Source organism: Castor canadensis, chromosome 12, assembly GCF_047511655.1.
Source record: "Castor canadensis chromosome 12, mCasCan1.hap1v2, whole genome shotgun sequence".
Lineage (NCBI taxonomy): Eukaryota > Metazoa > Chordata > Mammalia > Rodentia > Castoridae > Castor > Castor canadensis.
This window is the reverse complement of record NC_133397.1, coordinates 45,897,733-45,906,282: the sequence shown is the minus strand read 5'-3', so window position 1 is coordinate 45,906,282 and position 8,550 is coordinate 45,897,733.

Sequence of the window (8,550 nt, the reverse complement as noted above, 5' to 3'; positions counted from 1 at the left end):
TTTTGCCCTTATCTCTAATTTTGTTGTAGAGAGAGTATAAGCAATAATAGGAAGGAACAAGGGCTTTTGCTGGTTGAGATAAGGATAGCTATACAGGGCATTGACTCACATTGATTTCCTGTGTGTGAGTGTTACCTTCTAGGTTAATTCTTTTTGATCTAAACTTTTCTCTAGTACCTGTTCCCCTTTTCCTATTGGCCTCAGTTGCTTTAAGGTATCTGCTTTAGTTTCTCTGCATTAAGGGCAACAAATGCTAGCTAGTTTTTTAGGTGTCTTACCTATCCTCACCCCTCCCTTATGTGCTCTCGCTTTTATCATGTGCTCATAGTCCAATCCCCTTGTTGTGTTTGCCCTTGATCTAATGTCTACATATGAGGGAGAACATAAGATTTTTGGTCTTTTGGGCCAGGCTAACCTCACTCAGAATGATGTTCTCCAATTCCATCCATTTACCAGCGAATGATAACATTTCGTTCTTCTTCATGGCTGCATAATATTTTCTAAGTCTCAAATATAGAATAATATTCATTTGCTCATATTGTGCTACTGAAATGCCTTGAAAATGTAAAGCGTTTTATAAATTGTCATTATTAATAGTGCAAAATATTTTGTCTAGGAAACATAAATTTCACCTTTTGTGCCATCATTATATCAAGAGGTCTAGTCCATTTGTTTTCAGATACAGAAATTTAAACTAAGCAATTTTAGGACCCATGTTCCCAATCATCTGATAGAATTTTACTGGAATTCATGATTGCTAGCTTTAGCCAACTTTCCAATAAAGAACTAAACGAAGTAAAGAACTCCACACATAGAATTTTAAAATTTCACACAGTCACAGCAATGAATTATAATTCATTCTTGTATTTATTAGCACAGAGACCTTTTGCTATACTTCATTTATATGATGATCACATTGTTCTCTTTGAACATATCACCAAATGGATGATGGTGAACTTACAAGTTGATTCTATTTTTATTTCTATATTCATCTTGTCTCTTTGTTTAGGATTTTCTCAATTTTAATCACTTTCTTCTTTCCAGCAGATTGGAAATGCAGAGAAACCAAATAATCTATAATTTTGCTTGGATTACATTCAGGTTTATAATGTATTTTATTCCTTTAATTACATTGGAAATTAATTTCTCACTATTCTATTATCTCTCAATTCAACTTCAAGCTGCTCCTTGTGCAGTCAGATTTGTTCAGTAATAGAAAATTATTAACGAGTAATCGGGTCCAACTTTTTCCCTTGGTTTAGTCATTTGAGGCCCCCGTGTTTGCTTTGGCATAAACAACAGTGTAAGAGGGAAGGTGTGTTGCTAACTATAAGTGGCAGGAATAAAGACTCACTTTTCATGGTTATCTTTATTTTTTTGTTTGTTTGTTTTGGGGGACTAGCCTTAAACCTTATCGCTAAGGCAATGTGATGCACAGAACAACCGTTGGCCATTTTAGTACTTCTTGTCTATATGACAGGAAATTTTGCTCTTTCCGTATGGCTTGGATACTTACTGTCAGTCGCAAATCTTCACTCATAGATTAGCACACAGGGTTGTACCTAACGTTGGGTGGTACAATCTGAATATGAACCAGAGACAATTGAAAATCCAGCCTATGTCAGTACAATATGAAAGAAAACCTTAGAATGAGCAAGAGATTGGGGCAATAGATCACATTTTTTTACTATAAAGTGAACATTAAAAATCAATTAACTATATTACTATATTAACTCACCAGTAGATGAACTATGGCTCCAATTATAGTCAATCCTAGCTGCAGAAAGGCAATATTTAACATTTTCTTTTTAAAATTATAGATCTTTTGGTTAGACACTGAAAATATAAGACCAATTGCCTACTTAATAGATTTGTAGGCATGGACATCTTGTGAAAACTACACACTGAGTGTAAAGATGAGGATATGTACATTCAGTATATCTTTTTCCACACTGTTATAGTTTGAATATGAAATGTCCCCCATAGTCTTATGTATGTGAGACCTCGTTGCCAGCTGATGGGGTTTTGGTAGTGATTGGACCTAATCCATGGATTGCTTCCCTGATGGATTCAGAATGTGATGGCATTACTGTGAGGTGGTGGAAGGCAGGTGGAACCTACCTGGAGGACCACATTACTGGTGGTTGGTCCTGGAGAGATGCATCTTGTTCACTGCCTCTTCTTTTCTTCTTCTGCTTCCTGGATGCTAAGTGGTAAGCAGCCTTATCTACCACAAGCCTCTGCTACCATAATGTTCTGCCTCACCACATGTACATAGCAAAGAAGCAGGTGAATCATGGTCTGTAATCTCTGAAACTTGATCTGAAATAAATCTTTCCCTTTTAAAATTGTGTCTTTCAGGAATCTGTCACAGTGACAAACCTGCTAACATGCATGCTTTTATTTTCAACTTGTGTATTTATAAAAGAAAGTTTTGGTTTTAATTATCCATTCTGATAATTTTAAGTGCGATGTTTATTCCACCAGCATTTGATGTAATGTAGTCGTCTTTAATTCTACTGTCTTCTTGTTTATTTTCTAGCTGTCCCAATGACTTTTGTTCTTTCATCTTCTCTTTAGGCTTAAAGAAATGATTTTGAGGTTTTTATTTTGTTTTGTATACAGACCTTTAGCTATAGTTTTTTTAAAATTTAAAGTATTCATAATAGTAATAGCAATATTATGTGTAACTTAACACCATTTACATTAATAATCTTGAAGCCACCTTGATTCCTACCTTGCAAATTCTAACAATTATACTTCAAAATATCACAAGTTTGATCGTTACTCCTCATTTCTGCTTCTACTGTCCTGGTCCCAGCCATTGTAAACTCTCATTTGTAATGACTTTTGGTTAGGTTCTTCCCACTTTAACCCTTCCTTGTTGGAATTTAATTTCAAGATAAAACCAGAATCACACCATAAAACAGAATCAGAATATGTCAGTTATGTTAGTTTTCTGTGTCTGCTATAACAAATTACTGAAAACTTCATAACTTACTATAGAAGATATTTTTTCTTATGGTTCTGGAGAGCAGACATCTGCTCTCCAGATGTCCCTCCAAGTGTTGTAAGGGAGAATCTGTTCATTGCTTCTTCCAACTTCTGTCTTGTGGATCTATTGCATTATCTTTCCCTTTGTCTCCAAACTGTCTCTTTTTCTTAGGATATATGAGAAAGCATTAGAACTCATCTTTATAGTCCAGGATGAGCACCTCTTTTAAGATTCTCAGCTTAGTCAAACCTTTTGCCATAAAAGGTAAGTTTAAGGACTAGTGTTTGGACATATCTTTTGGAGGGCCATCATTCAGCTCTCTATACCACTTTGGAATTTAAAACCCTCCAATGGTTTCTTAGCTTTTAAAAAAAAAAATTTTATCAGGGTATATTTGCTGTATAGAAAGGATTCATTGTGACAATTCCAATAGGCTTATGTCATACACTGGTGAGATCATCCCCACAATTTCTCCCCTTTGGCCCCTCCCCCACATAAAGTAATTGCAGGAGGTTTCTTGGTTCTATTACACATAAGCATATAAAGTTCATTAACCATATACTGTCACATTAATCTCCTTTATTCATCCTCCCCCCCTCCCACAACTACTTCCTCACTGTACCCGTGTTACATTCCTTTCATTATTAATGTTTAAGTTGATGTTCAAAGGGGTTTCTCAATGTATCCTCACTGTGAGTATATTTTACTTTGGTCTGTTCAACCCCTCCCATTGGTCTCCTAACCCCATGTCCTCCCAACTCCCATTTTTCAACAGCTTTCAATACATATCCTTATATCCTCTACCTTCACTGATGCGTTTTACGATATTGTTGATACTCTATTATATTCTCTTTTCCTTTCCCTGATTCCCCAAGTTCCATAGAGTAGTTCCACTATTACAAACATGTTCTACATATGAGTTTGCATATGATCATGTTTGTTTTTGTATACATGTTTATCTTTGGATCTATCGTCCACATATGAGAGAAAACATATGGCCTTTGTCTTTCTGAGCCTGATTTACTTCACTTAACATGATGTCCTCCAATTGCATTCATTTACTTTCCAACCACATATCATTATTCCTTGTGACTGAGTAAAACTCCACTGTGTATTTGTACCATATTTTCTTGATCCATTCATCAATTGTAGGCACCTGGGTTGTTTCTATAGCTTGGCTATTGTGAATAGTGTTGTGATGAACATCAGTGTACAGGTGTCTCTATTATATCCTGACTTATGTTCCTTTGGGTATATATGACTTCGTATCTTACTCATAAAGACAACAATCTTATAGTAGACTCCAAGTTCTAATACAATATATTCTCTTCCCACTCTTCTTGTTTGACTTCATAACTAATATTCTTTCTTTTTTCTTTCTATGTGATCTGGGCACATTGGCATCTTTTGATTTTGGAATAGTCTTTCTGTCCTCAGTGTAACAAAATCAATGGAACATTTGTGTTCTATACTCAAAAATCTCATTCACTGCAGGACTTTGGTCACAGTTTCCTTCTTATTGAGACTTTTTATGACATTTTATTTAAAATTGCAACTCCTTCTCCACTTCTCACAAGGTCATTCTCTTTTCCAGCTCTTTATTTTTCCACAGCACAGTAATTATTATTAATATAAGTTGTATTTACTAGTTTGTTTATTATCAGTTTCTAATCATTAAAATGTGAGTTCTGTGTGCAGAATTTTTGTTTCTTTTTTTTACTCCTTTATTCATAGCACATAGTAAATACTTTGAATGAATGAGTGAATGTCTTGTGGCTTCCATTTTTGCTGTTGAGAAATATGTTATTTTACTTGCTTCTGTTTTGTTTGGATGAAATACTTCCTCTTGACTATCTTATAGAAGTTCTTATGTGTTTCTGCAGCTTTGCTACAAAGTATCCATGTGTACATTTATGCTTCTGCATTCTGTTAGTATAGGTTATACTTACATTTGGATTCATGTCGTCCATTAGCTCTAGAAAATTTGTATTCAGTATACTGTAAATGTATCTCTTCTGGTTTTTTCCTCTTCTCACCTCTGGAGCTCTAGGAAGTCTATCCTTTTCCTATTCCTTATTTCTCTTCATGACACCCATAGTTTTCAGACATACTATATACTTCCTACTTGTTCTGTATCTTTTTTTCTTTACTTTTCTCCTCTAAGCCTAACATACCATAGATACTTATTAAATGTTTGTGGATGGATTAATATGTGCTTATTCATCTCTTTCTTTATCCTGTATTTCTTAGTAACTATTTTAAATTTTCTATCTGCTACTCTCTGTGCTGCATTTGAAATTATGTCTTCTGTAATATCTCTAAATTCATGAATTTTCTTTTAAGTTTTCCCTGTTCTGAATTTTGACTTGTTAGTATTATTTCAAATATACATTTTTTTCCAAAATTTTAGCTATTTTTTCTAAAAAGTGGTTTGTCTAGCTACTTTTGATATTTTCTTATTGCTTTTTTACTTTAAAAATTCACTAATTTTATTACTTAAATATCTCATTGTATATTCTCTAGGTAATATGTTTGTTAAGACTGTAGCCAGTAACTACAAAAGTTTCAAATTCTTGGATATTTTAAAATGTTGCCCAAGCTTTTGCTGATTTATGCTCATGTTGGCTTGTGTTCTTGGCATTATGTTGATCTTGATTGTGAACATTTGTATGTCTGTATGGTTTGTAAAATGTAAAGGAATATGCATATGTAAAACCTGTAGGCTACATTATAGATTTCCTCAGAGATGATTTAGCAGTACAGAATGCATCAAATCTTTAGCCTTCTTCCCAGATCTTGCAGTCATTTCACCCTTTTTGCTTCCTTTAGAAAGCTCAGGGTTTTTTCCACATGCTGATGTTACATTTTTGTGCAGAACTGTACTGGCTTTTACATTTGCTTACCACATTCTGCTCTGGTTTTAGTTCTTTTTTGTTTTATTTTTCTCTTTGACATATCCCTTATCTCTTCCAAGCCTAATAATGCAATAAGCATTATGGATGAGGATGTCTGTATCTATATCTACATCTATATGTATCTTGTTTTCCATTTATGGACTTCCATCTATCTATAAAATTGACTTGATATGCTTTATCAACATTGTATTACATTTCTTGTGGAATCAACAAGGATTTCAAGTAAGAGAATATCAATACTTGGAAAACAAAATATTATTAAAATAATAAATATGGAAGCATCAACTCTGCAAGTTTATCAGTTGCTTGCATTGTTAACAGTAAATACCACTGTGTTTCATCATTTCCAGGCTACTAAGACCATGATAGTTTCAGTTTTATAACCACAGAATGTTCTTTGACAGATAAATCAGAATTGATTTTTCTGTTGAGCTCCATTTCAGGAAAGTAGCTTTAATGTTTTTCCCTTGGTAGGAAAGATTAAATTCTCAATATTTCCTCTTTAAAAAGACTATGGTTCTAATAGCAGCGTTACTACTTGGTGTGGAAATGTGATCCTGTAACTTGATGGTATTAGCTGTGGTTAAGTGTTTCCTCCCTATCTAATTTTTTTTCTGTCTATTGTCTGGAATATATTCAAATTTAGGACACAGATTTTATTTATTTATTTATTTGTATCATTTTTGCATTTGCTTACAAGTGTATACACTATTTGAGCCACCTCTCCCCCCATCCCATGTGCCTCTGTGCAGAACCTGTTCTGCCCTCTTGTTCTCTGATTTTGTAGAAGGAAAAAAACCCATAAAAATAGTAAGAAAAACATGTTATTTTTGTTAGTTTGAGATAAAGATAGCTATACAGGGAGATTCCTTGTGTTTTTTCCATGCATATGTGTATTACAACCTGAAGTGGTTCATCTCTACCAGACCTCTTCACTACTTCCTAGTCCCCTTCCCATAATGGCCTTTGCCAGTTTAAGATTACTATATTTGCTCCTCTACAATGAGCACATCAACCACATTCAAGTTTTAGGTTTCCTTCCCTTTCCCTATCCCTCCTGTGTGTGGTCTCCCCTTACCGTGTGACCCGTGTCCCTTAATATTACTGGATTTGTTTTAGGTCTATAATCCACATATAAGAGAGAACCTGCAATATTTGGCCTTCTGAGCCAGACTAACTTCACTTAAGATGATGTTCTCCAGTTCCATCCACTGCAAAAAAAAAAAAATAAATAAATAAATTCATTCTTCTTTGAGTCTGAATAAAATTCCTTTGTGTATAAGTACCACACTTTCTTAATCCATTTGTCAGTAGTGGGGCATCTTGGCTGTTTCCATAGTTTGGCTATTGTGAATAGTGCTGCAATAAACATGGGTGTGTAGGTGCCTTTGTAGTAACCTGAGTCACATTCCTTCAGGTATATCCCTAGGAGTGGTGTTGCTGGATTGTTTTTTAAGAAGCCTCCATATTGTCTTCCACAGTGGTTGTACTATCTTACATTCCCACTAGCAATGTATGAGGGTTTCTTTTTCCCTAACATCCTTGCCAACATTTGTTTTTGTTGGTGTTCTTGATGATGGGTATTCTGACAGGAGTGAGATGGAATCTTAATGTGGTTTTGATTTGCATTTCCTTTATGTACAGGGATGGTGAGCATTTTTTTCATATGTTTTTTGGCCATTTGGACTTCTTCCTTTGAAAAAGTTCTGTTTAGTTCAGTTCTGGTACAGATTTTAGACTTGGGAAAACCTTGAGATAAATTCTTTCTTTGCAATAGTAAAAGATGTTAAAACCTATAGAGGGAGTCAAATGGTTCTTATAGAGAAAAAGGTCTCCTGTTGGATATTAGCATCTCATAGTTGCTTATGGTGTTGTAACAACTTTAGTCTTAGGTGTTGCAACAATTTCGCATGAGACATAGTATATAGTTTCGGTAAACTCAGACTAACAGGTTTCCTGACGAAAATTGATATCTCTTCCATCATCAAAGAAGTTTACCTATAATTTTTTGTTTTTATTAAATAAGAGTTAATAATTATTTAGGTCATAGTTTATGTATCTTTAGAAATCATTTGAGCTTTATTCATAAAAACCTTGGCCTTGAGATTCTTTCTTTTTTCTACCCTTCCTCCCTCCTTCCCTCTGCTCTTCCTTCCTCCATTCCCTCTTTCCTTCCAGAACTGGGCTTTGAACTTAGGGCTTTATGCTTGCTCTACCACTTGAGCCACTCTGTTTTAGCCACTCCATTTTAGCTACTCTACTAAAGCCCTTTGTGCTTTAGTTAGTTAGTCATACATACTTTTGCCAGAGGCTGGCCTGGACCTCTATGTTCTTACATAAACCTTCTGCATAGCTAGACCATAGTGTACACCACCATGCTTGCCTGTTTCTTGAGATGAGGTCTCACCAACATTTTGCCCAGGCTGGCATTAAACCGTGAACCTCCCAATCTCTACCTTCTAAGTAATTGGAATTGCAGGTATATGCCATCACATCCAGCTGAGAATTCTTGGTGGTAGACTTTGAGTCCTTCTTTTCTCTCTCTATGTTGTCCTTTCAAACTAAGATATGTACACATGTGTGTAAATGGAAATATGAGATGTGTTGAAACTATTCCAGGAATGGAAGAGGGCAGATATG